This window comes from Pelodiscus sinensis, chromosome 1 (assembly GCF_052426305.1).
Source record: "Pelodiscus sinensis isolate ZL-2025 chromosome 1, ASM5242630v1, whole genome shotgun sequence".
NCBI classification, from domain to species: Eukaryota; Metazoa; Chordata; order Testudines; family Trionychidae; genus Pelodiscus; species Pelodiscus sinensis.
The window spans coordinates 172,102,573-172,118,361 of NC_143052.1; positions in this window are offsets into that span (position 1 = coordinate 172,102,573).

Sequence of the window (15,789 nt, forward strand, 5' to 3'; positions counted from 1 at the left end):
CCAATAATCAGGCCCACTGACAGGAACAGGGGCAAAAGAAGCAACTGCCCAGCAAACTTTAAATCATCACTGAAGCCCCAGCTAGTGCTAGGGGCTGCCAGGGGAGTGTGTGGCATAATATGCTCCAGACAGTGCTAAGGGATGGTTGCCACTAGTTCCGCCCCTTCTACCTGAGTCCCCCCCATTATCAGGAGTACAGAGCTGCTCTCTCCCTCCACACACCTTGCCCAGAGACCCGGCAAATCTGTCAGTCCCCCCTGCAGACAATGTATCATGGGGTATGTCTACACTACAGCACTAATTCGAACTAACTTAATTCGAATTAGTTAATTCGAACTAAGCTAATTCAAATTAGTGCATCTAGACCTAAAAACTAGTTCGAATTAGCATTTTGCTAATTCAAACTAGCATATCCACATTGAGTGGACCCTGAACCGAGGTTAAGGATGGCCGGAAGTAGTGCCGGCAGGGCATCAGATTAGGACTTAGAGCGTGGAGCTGCTGTTTCAGGCTAGCCGAGGGCTGTGCTTAAAGGGACCCAACCCCCACCCCAGACAGACAGTTCTCAGGGGTTCCCCGCTCACTTGTCTAACTCAATGAGGGACAGGAAAGCAGTCCTGGCTTGCAGTGCCCTGAGTGCCCACACTCGGCACATCACAGCACTCGGCCATCAGCCCGGCTGCACTTGCCGCAGGTTGCCATCCAGGAGGGGTCAATCGGGGGCTTCAGGAGAGCTTCCACTCCAAGGAGCACACAGAGCCACCCCATTCTTCCCCACTGGGGGCTCGTACCCCATTCCTCCCTCACCTCCTTCCACTTACCCTTCTCTAGCCCCCCTTCCTGATGTACAAAATAAAGGACACGTGTGTTCAAAAATAGAAACTCTCTTTATTGAACAAAACTCGGGGAGACTGGGAAAAGGAGGTGGGAGAGGGGAAGAGAGAGGGTGGGAGCGGGGAGGGCAACTAAAATGATCAGGGGTTGGGAACAGGTCCTATATGGAGAGAGGCTAAAGAGACTGGGACTTTTCAGCTTAGAAAAGAGGAGACTGAGGGGGGATATGATAGAGGTCTATAAAAGCATGAGTGGTGTGGAGAGGGTGCATAAAGAAAAGTTCTTCATTAGTTCCCATAATAGAAGGACTAGAGGACACCAAATGAAATGAATGGGTAGCAGGCTTCAGCTAATAAAAGAAAGTTCTTCTTCACAAAGCAAATAGTCAACCTGTGGAACTCCTTGCTGCAGGAGGCTGTGAAGGCTAGAACTAGAACAGAGTTTAAAGAGAATTTAGATAAATTCATGGAGGCTGGGTCCATGGAGTGGTATTAGCCAGGCGGTAGAAATGGTGTCCCTGGCCTCTGTTTGTGGAAGGCTGAGGATGGATGGCATGAGACAAATGGCTTGGTCATTGTTTCGGTCCATCCCCTCCAGGGTCCCTAGTGTTGGCCGCTGTCGGCAGACAGGCTACTGGGCTAGATGGACCTTTGGCCTGACCCAGTACGGCCATTCTAAGCTCAGGGCTCAGGGTCGGGGATCTCACTGGACCACCCTGATTTTCATGCAGACCTGCTTCTGGGTGGCCCTAGACGGCCACTTTCCTGTGCCTAGTGTGGAGGTCGTGGATGAGGTCCACGATGTCCGCACTAGACCAGGTGGGTGCCTGCCTCTTGCGGACCTGGGCAGGCTCCTGCGAGTTGCCAGCCTGGTCCCGGGAAGAGGCGGAGGGCTGGGTGGCAGCAGGTGGCTGGCTCGAGCCGTGCCAGCTGCAGGGTCTGCTGGCTGGGTGCTGGCAGGCTTGCACCTGGCATGGGCACCCTAGCCAGCCCGTGCCCCTTTAAGGGCTCCGGGGCTGGGAGGGGGGCAGAAGAGTTTCCCTGGTGGTGCCCAGAGTGGCCACCAGGGAAAGCTGGGGAGGGCTAGCCTCCCACTAGTTCGAATTAAGTAGCTACACAGCCCTTGATTCAAAATACTTAATTCAAACTAGGCGTTAGTCCTCGTGGAATGAGGTTTACCTAGTTCGAATTAAGCGCACCGCTAGTTCGAATTAAGCTAATTCGAACTAACATCTGTTAGTTCAAATTAACTTTGTAGTGTAGACATACCCATGTATAGAAGGCCAGAAGCTTCTAATTACTTCCCAGCTCAATGGTGCTGGAGGAAGTGGGAGTAACAGTACTCATCACTGATCAGTTACAGTTCCATCAGCTTTTTAAGCATTTGAATGGGTCTTTTACTCTTTTTATCCCCTCCATGGCAAGGCAACTCTCAGTACTCATTATACAGGCTAATTTTCTATTGACATTAGTAGTGCATTTGCCAAAGTAAACACTGCAGGATCATGTCCTGTTGTTTTCAGAAGACAGTAGGGTTTTTTCTTCATTTACATTTTGCCTGCGATTCTGCTGAAGTGTCTGCTTGCAAGCTGCTATCCCTGGGTGAAGAAAGCATACTTACTTCTGCTATAAATTAGGGCACTCACTTGCTTTGCTTATTTTGTAGCAAAAAGCTTTTTCAGCTGAGCTGATCATTTTTGCTTGGGGAAGTATAGTAAATACTGGAACCTCGGTAACTGCATTGAGCTTTAGATATTCAAACACTGAAGGTGATGTGGGGGGAGGGTCAGAAATAAGGCATGCAGTCTTACTTCCCTTATCATGGATTCAAGGAGCTAAAGTGTAGGAGGCACAGCTACATTCCTTATTGTCTAATAGAAAGAAATATTCACCTTCATTTTGGAGCTGTCTTCTTAGGCCAGGGGTGTCCAAACTTTTTTCAAAGAGGGCCAGATTTGATTAAGTGAACATGCGTGAGGGCCGACCATTTTGCCTGACATTCTTTGAACCATTAAAATTAAATGCAAATTAACTATTTTATGCAAAGTTTATTGCAAACGGCATACTTTTCATTTCGTCACATGGATGACAAATCTAAACAGGTGTTAAATCACTCTGCCTTTCATATCTGAAGGCCAGATGAAAAAAAAAATCCAAGAAGCTGAACTATATGTCAGGAACATTGTAAAGTACATTACGTATTATTGGTAATAAAGGTTGTCTGTCAACTTTTAAGTTTAAAAAATATGAACAGGAACATAACACCAAGTATACGTGTTGTGTCCAAATATATTTATAACTGATTTAGACCAACTGACATGAACTGAGATTTTACAATGTATTCAGCTCAATACATATGGATTCGTTGGGGGGCCATAAAAGATAGATATTGCCAAATTACCTGGGGGGCCGTATTAAACCGGAACACGGGCCGCAATTGGCCCCCGGGCCGGACTTTGGACATGCCTGTCTTAGGCTTAACTCATGTGCATCTTCAGCTATGCCCAAGTTGTAGAGTTAAATTTCTTCCTGTCTTTGTCTTCGAGAGACTTCTCAGCTATCCTCCTCTAAGGTAGGGAATATGCACTTTGCGGGAATTTGTCCAAAACCCAGAGGTAGAAATTGTTTTTATTTAAGAAAAATACAAAGGAATAATTTGAGTGAACAAAGAAATGATGAGGAGGGGTCCAATATAATTTCAGGACATAGTCTAAATTTGCAGTTGTTTTAAATTGTTGAGTTAATAGGACTCTAAGAAAAGGCAGTTCTTGTGGAGGAAAACAACTCACCAAAAAGCTTTGTTTTTTCTTCATGCCTTTATGCTAAATGAAAATTTCAGTTACAATTGTCTTGGCTGCACTCATATCAGTGGCTTGTACTGATTCAATTAAAGATGATCTGGCCCACATAATACAATACAGCTTTCTTTTGCACATCATCTTTCATAACATTTCACTTCCCAAACGCTTTACAGATTCAAATGATTCATTTATAGAGATAAATAATAGCCAAGGGAAAGAAAAAATGTGTGGGTGGCTGGAAGAAAAGCTGTGTTTTCGTCTGAGATTTGATGATAGATGGAGAGACACAGACATGCCATTCTGGGTAACAGGAGCAGCAGAAATGCTTCTTCATGTCAATAGTGGCCATGCTGTTAAGATGAGCCAGGAGTAAATAAGCACTAGATCAGTGGCTCTCAACCAGGGGTATGTGTACTTCTGGGGTACCCAGAGGTCTTCCGGAGGGGAGAGGGGGAACAGGTCATCCACATATTTGCCTAGTTTTAAAACAGCTACATAAAAAGCACTAGTGAAGTCAGTACAAACAAAAAATTCATACAAGCAATGACTTGTTTATACTGCTTTATACAGTATACACTGAAAAGTACAATATTTAGTTTCCAGTTGATTTATTTTATAATTATATGGTAAAAATGAGAAAGTAAGCAGTTTTTCAGTAATAGTGGCTGTGATATGTTTGTGTCTTTATGTCTGATTTTGTAAACAAGTTGTTTAAGTGAGATGAAATTTAGGGGTAAACAGACAAATCAGATTCCCGAAAGGGGTTAAGTAATTTAGAAAACGTGAGAGCTACTGCCCTAGATAAACAAAAGAAGTGGAAAGAAAGGTATAGGTATGGTTCCTGACAATGTTTAATCTGCAATGAAAGAGGTGCTAAATATGCAAGAAATGGTTTGGGTTTTTTTTTCCTCCCTCCACCTCTGATGTAGCAAGCCCAGCAGTGCTATGAGCAGCCAAGCCTAAAAGTACCAGGCCTCAGCCCTGGTAACCTTACAACAAATGAAGGTAGGTCCTTCACTCATATCTTTGCAAAGTGTATGTCAAATACTAGCATTCTGAACTGGTTGTGTGTTACACCTGCCTTAAACATGTGTAAATGATGACACACAAATGAGAAGGCAGGGATGACCCAGGCCCATATTTCAATGCAATTCCATGAGGTCTTATATTTATATAACTATATTTAAACCACTGGATTACTAAAAGAAAGAAACATAATGGAATTGTCTGAGATACGAAGGTAATGTGACTGGGATCCTTTCTGGACAAGCAAGACAACAGGTGGCATCTGTCCTTACTTCATACACATTATGAAATAAGGACAGATGAGACATCAGAAAGACATGGTAAAAGTACCTATTTGGATTAGTCAAGGTGACAGAAGATGGTGTAATGGAGGAAGATTTTAGCAGAGGTTGAGACAATTCAGTGACATACAAGGATGTCGATGTATACGTTACTGAAGTAACAGCTGTATGTAAAGATGCTTTGAAAATGATAAAATCAAATTCAAGATCAAAATATTGATACAGATAATAATAATCTCAATCTTATTTCATCAACAAATTTTGAATTATTCTGATTTACCAGAATGGTATTTAATCATTATAAAGCACATTGTTAATCTAGATTTTAATATCCAGACAGTGGTATCTCTTAGGGTATGTCTACACTACCCCGCTAGTTCGAACTAGCGGGGTAATGTAGGCATACCACACATGCAAATGAAGCCCGGGATTTGAATTTCCCGGGCTTCATTTACATAAGCGGGGCGCCGCCTTTTTTAAAACCCCGCTGGTTCGAACCCCGTGCAGCGCGGCTACACGGGGCACGAACTAGGTAATTCGAACTAGGCTTCCTAGTTCCAACTACCGTTACTCCTCGTGAAATGAGGAGCTAAAGTCAGTAATAAGCTGGTGCCGGCCCCACGGGTTGGGGAGGTGGTAGGCAGACTGGGGCCTTCCCTACTCTACCAGGTCCCAACAGAGAGTCCTATTAGCAATAGTGCAGTCCACTGTTCACTCAGCAGGACCTCCCACCACAACACACTGAGCTCCACAGGATACAATCTCCCACCCTGGGCTACTTTCTACCATTCTCTGCTGGCCTCCTTCCAAGGTCCTTCCTCCAGCTCTTCTGCTGTAGTGCTGGTGTCTTGCTGGCTGGTCTCCAGGTCTGGTCTCTCTGGCTATTTGCCTTCAGGAGCTCTGACCATCCTTCCTCCTTAGCAACCAGCCCAGACTGAGCCTCTCTCTAAGCCTTTATACCTGGGCTGCATTCTGAGCATGCCCAGCAGGGTCATGGGGATGGGACTTCTTCAACCAGGTGAGCCTGGTCAATCATCACTTCCCCAGTGCGGGGCTGGTACACCTCCTCATAGTATGGTATACAGCTTCAGGCAGGGCATTATCCCTCTTAAATAAAAAAGACATAGTTAGGGCTCATGGAAACTTTTTGACTGTAGCATACAGGATGGAATACGTATAATATCAGATTAATTTAACACACAATTCCTCATGTTGCAACCCATGTGGAGCCACAGATACTTCAACAGAATTCTTTGTGGGGATAAGGGTCCAGCCATGCAGATCCAGATTGCAGAGCTGGACATAATTGGAAGGCTATTCAGTTCTTCATGACCTTTGGTAAAAAAGTGGAGTTACTGCAATTCTAATTTTTTTTAAGTATAGGGCAACTGTGGAGTCTCACTTTGAATTGAGTAGCTCATTAATATCCTTTCATTTTCAGTTATAGATGCATCTTCATTTTTGCCCTCTTTCAGTGACCACATGAGCTATGAGCCAACTGCATAAGCAGCAGTCATTACTTGCTTATTCAAGTATATCAGGATATTCAATTTAAGTTTTTTGAACTAGAGAGATGGAAGATGTCTCCCTGTACTCTAGATGATGCTCAGAATTTTATAGTTCACTAGTTAAGATATCTTTCTGAAGATAGGCTAATGACTTTTTTATACCTTATTAGCTGTCTGACAGTGCACTAACACAAATGTATTCAACTTTTAAAAAATAGATAACTGATGCAATCACATAATACATCACTTAATACCAAAAGTCCCAAGCAGCACTGTAGTGTAGCCGTATAGAAGTTTGATTCTAATGCATTATTAAAGATAGAAAATTACAAGGATAGTGGATTATAAATCTCCTTTAACTTTAAGTAGTTTTTTACCTTTGTGTTGTGACTGGTTAAAATATCAGAGCAAGCCTTCCCAGCCATACTTTCTGGTGCTCGGTCATTTCAAACAGTTAGTGGGATGTTAAGTGAAGCACAAAGAATCAAGACAAAGAATTTTTTTTTAAAACTAACCTTCTTCCCCTTGATTCAGTGATGTGCTGAGGCACAATGGAAATTGAGTATATGATACGATTCAGTCTTACAAGACTCCATCTGGGATCAATGCTGTTGGCCAGATTCCTCTATTTGTTTCACCGATTTAAATATTGGTTGTCAGTGAATGCACTTTTAGGGTGCATCTACGCTGCACCGTAACTCAAAATAAGATACAGAAATTGAGCTATGCAAATTGTGTATCTTATTTTGATGCTATTTTGAAATAGCTTATTCATCAATTGGCACTGTCTACACAGCGCCAAATTTTGAAATAAAGCGCTATTCCAACATGTCCCTTACTCCTCGTAGAATGAGGTTTACAGGGACATCGGAATAGCAAACCCAAAATAATGGGCTTGCTGTGATGACACGGGATAGCTATTTTGGGATGCTCCAGTATCCCGAAATAGCATTGCAGTGTAGACATACCCTAGTGAACAATTCTTCTTTGTTTTGATGGGCAAACCTAGAGGCCCCAGCCAAGAATTGCAGCCCTGTTTTACAGACAATAGACACACACACACACATTTTTATATATATATAATATCTCAAAAGCAATTTCTTCCTGCAGAACTTGCAATCTATAGGTGGCTATAAGAAACAGGAAGAAAACAAGATAGCATCGAAATCACTATGAAAAGCATGATAATAACAAATGGTCTGGTAGCACGTTATAGACTAACAAAACATGTAGATGGTATCATGAGCTTTCATGGGCACAGCCCATTTCTTTAGATGACTGGAGTTATGAGTTGGGGATATGAAAACTCGAAATAAATAGGAGAAGGGAAAGGGAGAGGGGAGAGGAAAAAAAGGGAGGGGGGTGAGAAACAGAGCATCATTAAGTATCTGGAGAATGAGTACTTAAACCTAAGCAGATAAAAATCAAAGTCAATAGATAGATTCCTAAAACAGGAAGGATACCACTCAGGGAGCTGTTAGCACCTTCAGTGGTTATTAAATAGGTAGAGTCCCCACCAGCCCATATCACTATTGAGTCAATTAGCATGTGAATTGAATTTGTGGATGAACTGGGCTTCTCTGTGTATTTGGCTTGTAGAGCTGGTTTGTGACAAGACAGCTACTTGCAGGTCTGTCAGACTGTGGTTAGGCAAGCTGAAATGCTCACCAACACGGTTCTGTATATTCCCTTTATGTATATCCGATTTGTGTCATTGATTCTTTCCCGCAGAGACTGTCCAGTTTTTCCAATATATATAGCAGTGGGGTTCTGCTGGCATTTGATGGCAAAGATCAAATTACCTTTTTTGGAAGGAGATGTGACAGATATAAGTTCTGGACGTTCAAAAGGCTGCATTTAAAATGTGCCAGACCAGTATGAATTACTGTGATAAGTGTTAAGCGGTTTTCCCAGGGAATCCCTAGAGAAAAATCTTGGGGTGCTCAGGACTGTAAGTCACCTTGTTATCTCCTTCTATCTCCAGCAAGAAGAAGACTCACTTTTATCTATCTGGGTGCCAGTTCTCTGCCATCACACATGTGATAGCTACCCAAACAATTTCTTTAGGACAATGCTAGCCCTCGCTTTGCTTTGCAAGTTAATAGATGTGTGGCAGTCCCTGAGTGCCTTTGAAGCATTCTCCTGTGATATCCAGGCCCTGTTACTGACTACACACAGAAATACCATGTTTGCTATCCTCAAGGGGACTGGTTCACCAGCTTGTTTCATTCAACTGAGGCTCCTATTCACAGCACTGAAATACATTTATAGTGAAAACAAACATATGTTTATTATCAAAGGTTAAGATTAAAGAGATAGTGAGCCAGGATAATGGAAACAGGAAGGTTACATATAAAACAAAATCAATATATGCTTTCCAGAGACTAAACTTAACTTTAACAGGCTAACCATCCATCTAAAAAGCAGTCTTATCTTACCCAAAGCTTTCCTGCAGTGTTTTCATCCAAGACTGGTTGGGATCCTGTTTTCATGAATGTAATCACATTGCCTGATTACTTATTCAATTGCAGGGGGAAAGGTGATTTTATTTCGCCTTCCTCTTTTATTTCTCAAAGTCATTGTTTTTTCAAGACTCCAGATGACTCTTCTGTTTTATTCCCCAGTGTACTGACTCCATATTGATTTCAAGGGTGGCCATGTGTTCCGTTTTGGATAGAACCACCCCTTTTTTAAGCCCTATACTTGGCTGTCCTCATATTTTTTGGCAGAAATGGGCATCTAGATAAATTGGCAAGACCAAAAGAGACCAGTGGCCACTTTTGTCAAAAAGGTGGGGGAGCAGTGACGCTAAGGAGTGGGCTAGATAGTGCAGAACACATATTTGGGGGAAAATTCATGACTAATCTAGCAGCTCTGACCCCCAACAGCCTGTCAGCACCACTCCAGTCACACTCCAGCTTCCAGCAGCCTTGGTTACCACTTGCAGGATATCCACACCACATGCACAGTCAGGAATTTTCCTCAAAACACGTGTTCAGCACTGTCCGGCCCTCTCCTTAGCAGTTCAGATATTAGAGGTCTGTTGGCCCTATAAACGGTCAATTTACAACATTTGGCTACTTTCACTGGAATTACCAAAGAGTTCGGTATAAACACAGCACTGGATTAAGTTTAGATGAAAAATAAATAAAACAAGTTTATTGAATTAAATTTAGAGAGATTTTAAGTAAGTGGAAGTACAGAATATTCAAATCAGAAATAGTTAAAAGAGAAATAAAAAAAATGTTATGCTAGCTAAAACTTAGCAAGCTTGCCTTGGTTCAAGGTAAAATCCTTACCATAGATTCCTAGCAACATGGCTGACAAAATTCTCAGGTCAAGAATTTCCCCAAAGACAAAGAGCTGGTTCCTTTCCCATCTTAGATGAAAGAGACACAGAATCAGAGAGAGAGAGAGACAGAGAATACCCCCTCACTTCTATAGTCTAGTCACCCTCTGACATGCATTTTTCTGAGGATTACATCTAGGTAAAGTTCATTCCAGCCATGAAGATGATAACATGAAATCTTGTAGTGAAAGAGATTCCAGGTAGTCATAGGTGCTGACTCTGTGTGAGCTAGGGGTTGGAGCACCCATAGGAAAAAATTAGCAGGTGCTCAGCACCCACCAACACCCAAATTCTTCCCCATCCCTGCTAGTGCCTCCTGTCTGCCACAAATAGCTGTTTTATAATGTTCAGGATGCTCCAGAAGGGAGACGGGAGGCATGCAAAGGGGGTAGGAAGAGGTGGGGAAGGGGTGGAATCAGGCAGGGCTGGGGCCAGGCTTGGTTGAATACCCCCAAGCTAGAGAGGAAGTCAGTGTCTATGCAGGTAGCTGTTTGCTGAAATGAAGATCCTTCTGTACCTCTCCCTAAAAGTGCCAAAGAATAGCCATTTGACCAGTGATTGTCCATCAGCTCCGATGACGTCAGGCGAGAGGCATCAGATTTTCTTTTATCTTTGAGAAATCAGTTTACCCACTCCCTGAGCTTGTCCAGCAAACACATTGTCATAATTTAATCATATGTTCATAACTCTTAATACACATTTCATACACACACCACACAATATTGATGACCAGTTTGTTGTTAGTTTTTAAATGATGCCTCTCAGGTCTATTTTGTAAGAAGATGATTATCATAGTGTACAGGGTACAAATACAGAGCTGAATACATATTTTGCTCACAGAGACACTGAATCCCAGGCCAGACCATCCCAGGGTGTGAGGACTTGATTCAAAGCCTAGTAAAATCAGTGTAAAAACCACCAATGGTTTTCTATAGAAAAAGCCTCCACTCGTTTTTTGTAGGCTTTGTATCAGAAGCTGTGAGGGCAGCACATCTGTTCTCTTGTGTAATAATGTAGACAGCCCTGATCAAAGGCTAGTCTCAGTTTTAATTTATTTTCATCCACAGATTTAATAAGACAAAGGTTAATAGTAAGTTCTTTCCCATCAAATAAGAACTGACATGATCAACTTTGGACAGATAATCAAGCACTGGATCAAATCCCCTAAGGGAAATATTTACTCGTTATTAATTTACTCAGAGAAACAACTCTAGGAATCTGCAGACATCCCCTGACTTTTTTTTTTTTAATTTAACTGAAGGAAACACTGATGCTAGAGCTGAAGCTTGTGATTTAATCATAGGATAGCTGGAGGATCCTGTGCCCTATCTCTTTAAGAAATCTATAGCTCTCAATTATTAGAGGCACCTTTCTTCCTTCACTTGACCAAGAGATTAATTTGTATATGTGGTACTATCTGAATTTCAGGGTGGTGATCTGAGAGGATGGTTGACTAATTTATTTCAAAAACTCTTCTTGTAACAGGTTTTTCCTCCTATTGTTACTGATTGACTTTGATATAGCACCTTTCACATGCCCCAAGGTGCTTTATGGAAGGGCAAACACTATGTATGTAGAGACAGGTGTACTTGCCAAAATTTTGCCACCAGTGGGGTGTTCTGAAGTTATAACCTTGGCAGCTCCAGCAATACTACAGAACCATGTAAAGAACAAGAGCTGAAAGAGAAAATTCACCTGATGAAGCAGGGGAATAAAGTAAGTAGAACACAATTACCAAAGTTGGAATATGATCAGGATACTGGTGTTAAACTCTGGTGCTGTGAAAAAGTGCCAAGTGATTTTTTTAATGACCACAACTCAGATATTATTTCCTGTCTTATCCAGGGATGAAAGCTCTATTAGTGCACTGCCCGGTCACTGCACTCTGAGTACTGACTCCCAGGGAAGAGTGCCACTTACTGGAATGAATCACTATTACCACTTCTTATTTTTGTTATGGGACCATGACCACATTGTGCTAAGCTATGTCTAGAGGTTAACAATGAGAACAAAGTCCCATTGTGCTAGGTGCTATACAAATATATGTGGAACAAATATCACCTTACCGTGTGCTGCAGTCTAAATCAACAACATGAATATATATAATAGAAAAGGACAATTATTATCATTTATTATTTGTATTCCTGTGGCACCTAAGAGTTCTAGTCAGGGACCAGTACCACACTGAGCTAAGAGCTGTACAAACAGTTTTTCCTATTTTACAGATGAGGAACAAAGCCAAAGTCAGATCAAGTGACTTGTCCAAGGTCATTCAGTTTATCTGTGGCAGAGCTGGGAATTGAATCCATATGTCTGGAGTTTAAGCACAAGATCATTGTTTTCCTGCTGCTGCTTTCTCTGGTATCAAAATATCTCCAGTCCAAACATTGATGAGCTCGACTTTATTTGCCTAATGAAATTTGATGAGACCACAGCTTGAGGTGGCATGGTTGCAAAAAGCACATTAAATATGTCAATGCAGGTGATGCTCCTGATATATAAATTGTCACTTGAAGCTTATCTAGTATTGAATTGGAAATCTATTAATATTGGCAGCAGTTTGCTTGATTTAGAGGTCTTGACAGAATTAAAATTACTTTCCTTCTCCTTTTGTCAACTTTTGCAAAGTGTACAGCAAATAGCTGAAATGATGCTGGTATGTAAATGCACCACTACCGATTGACTCCTGGACAGCCATGGAATAGCAGAGTGGGGTGTCTATTGCTCTTGAATGGGAGAATAGCAGAGAATAGCACACAGATGTGTATGTCCATTGTGAGACTCTTGGAGAGGCTGACTGTCTGGGAAATAATTCTTCCACGGTGGACCAAACAGGACCTTAACAGAATAAGTCTTGTAACAAGCATCCTAACTCACTCCTGGATACCACTGCTACTTTAAAATGACTTGGCTAGAAAAGATTGGGCCTTAGGCCATCTGAGAAGGGATGGAAATCCAGTTTATCTAGTTGATAGAGAGTTCTGTGTGATCTAGATTGATTTGGAAGAGGATATGGTGGCACAAGAGGATGTGGAAATTTGTGGCAGAAAGCCTGAGACTGTACTGCAGAGCCTAGAAGATGGCTGGAAAGTTAATGCCAGTTGTCAGGACCTGACAGACAGCTAGCTACACATAGTTCCCAGGAGAGCTGATGCTTCAAAGAATGGCCCCTGAAACAATGGGAGGAAAGAGTGACTAGCATTAAAAAGGAGAGCATTCCAGCAGGAAGGTAATATGGTGAGACTGGCAGAAGCCCCAGAGAGCAGCTCCCAGCAAGCATTGTAACCAGCAGATCTAGCAGGGTCAGCAACAATTATGATCTAGTCTATCCAGGAATTTACTTTAGTACATCTGTATCTCTTGATGGAAGAATTCTTCCATTGACCTAGCTACCACCTCTCAGGGACATGAGTTAGCTACACTAACAAGAGAAACCTTCCCATCAACCTAGATAGTTGTCTGCAGCCACTGTAGTGCATCAGTGTAGAGTTTGAAGTGTAGGCATATACTGAGTGAGAACAGGGTGCAGAAGATTCTTGCATGCCATGTTTGTTCAAGTGGTATTTCTACACTGATTAGAACTTGGTCCGAGTGTACCAAGAAAAAACATATTTGAAATGATTGAGTAGTGTTTGGAGTGAAAGCTCGATGAATATAGGCAAAGATGGACCAAAAAAACCCCAAATTTTCTATCCTTTGGCAATTATGAAAAGCTGAAAAAATTACTTTGACTGAAAATAAATATAAAAAGTAAAAGGCTTTCAGTCAATTGAAACATATGATTTAGATTTTGAACAAATTGAAATTAAAGAAGTTTCAAAAGTGATTGCAAACCAAAAATTAGAAACATTTTGTTTTGAAAATGTTGGCATACTTTGATTTTTGGAAACCAACTCAGAAAAATTGACTCAAATTCACAAAATATTTCAGAATCTCTGAATGTATTTTTTGCCCAGCTCTACTGTAGACATAATCAAAACTTGTTATTTTCATCATAGCAAATGTTAATGGCATGTATTCAGTGTTTTTCTATAAACTCATTCTGAAGCTGAGTTACTGGAGGAAATTCTTCTCTCTGAGAATTATGCACTTATCGCTATTTAGTCATTAGCTGACAGTCGCAATGCCAGCTCATGTTTTTTTCTATTCTGTGATTCTAAACATATCACCAGAAAAAGGGGGGTGGGAAGGGGAGAGTTGTTTGTTTTTCTTTTTTTAACTTCAGAAGTATGATCTCTATTGAAAGCTAAATGCAGGTACTTGGCTTTTTAGAAGGATCTATTAACTACTGTAATGTTCAAAAGATACTGAAACACTTCTTCCTGGGAAAGTAATTTCTTTGTAGATCAGATCATAGATTACTATGTTTGATGCCTATTATTCATCATAAGGAGGACAAATAGTCAAATCAATGAATGGCTAGCTGAATTTGAGGACCAAACAGAACAGGCCAGCAGCACAAGAGTGCATTGCTGATATATTGTCAAGAAGAGCTCCATAAGTCAGAAGCATGTGATCAGATGCAAGCAGTATCCTTAGACAGAGATGTGTTATGCCGGAAATAAAAGAGAGAGATTATTGAATATCCAGGATTTACAGAAACAAGACCCTAAGCTTTTCTCTTTGAGGAGATGGAAAAGAAGAAATTCACCAAAACCCCTGAGATAGCAGAAATTGACCCAGAGCTGAAATAGTTTACAAAGGCCTTAGATTTGAATTGTATCTTAGTGGTTTGTAAAGTATCAGTATATAAAGGAAGGGACAAGGTAACTGTCCATACTATTGTAGAATTTATCCATATCACAAACTGGTGACTTCTGGGAAGTTGAAAAAACTGTTCCCAGAGCTCAGAGTTGGGCCAACATAGATTAAATCTGCAAAAAATTGGTTCATGGTATGTGAATCTTTAAAAATACCAAGTGCCATGTTCAAATGATGTTATGGTTTTGCCATAAACTGGAAAAGAACAATTATATTCCGTATATGGATAACAACTGATTAGCTTTCCAGATTGGCAAAAGCATTTTCTTTTCTCAAAGGCAAGGCCTGAACTATTTGGGGGTATTTGAAGAGGTTCTCCCCCTCCCTTCCCGCTCTAGAATTCGAGCCCTGTGTTACTTGTATACTGACTATGGAAATACCTTAATTTCAAATTTTAATACTGAAGTATGTATTTTAGAAATACGTATACATGGTTAGATCTCTTCTGTACACTTCAAGCTGGATGGCTTGGTAGAGTGCCTAAATGGGACATTCTTTTTATGCTATCATTGTTTATAGAGGTGAATCCAGTATGTATGAGATATCTTGCTTCCTTATGTGATAGGATGGCTTATAGAAACAGTGCAATCATTTGGCTACTCTTTTTATATGGTTATGTTTCGGCACAATGAAGTTATTTGTGAGTCGAACTCTTAAATGGGTTCTTACATTTCATAAGACATATGTCAGTCCAATCAGTTATGTAGTTCACTAATCATCCCTTCATATACATCTTTGCTGTGTCCCCATAATTCATAGTCCTCTTCTTTGCTATTCAGAGTTTTCTCTCTTCACCAAGTAAAGAGCAGGAACTCAGACAAAAAGGCTTATGTCCAAAATTGCAAAAGCATCTTAAAAGTCAAAATTTGTCAAAATGTTATGTGAAGTATTATAGGAACATTTCTTAAGCACTAATCACTTGTTGTTTTTAAATATGATCTCTTTTGATTTTATCTCGCCACTCATTACAACTCATCTGTGCAACTTTGGTACAAGTTACAATGTACATATGAAAATTTAGAAGAGAGCTCAATCCTGTAACAATTTAATTTAGTTACAATTAATAATTCTGTAACACAAACATAATTCTGTTTTTATGTCTTGTACTGAATGTTTTGGGCAAGGAGCAAGAGGCTTTGTTTTTCATCAATGAGATGTAACACTAAACAGAAATACTCTTGTAAGAAACTGTGGTCCAAGGAAGTTACATTGTCAATGATCCTATGTTAG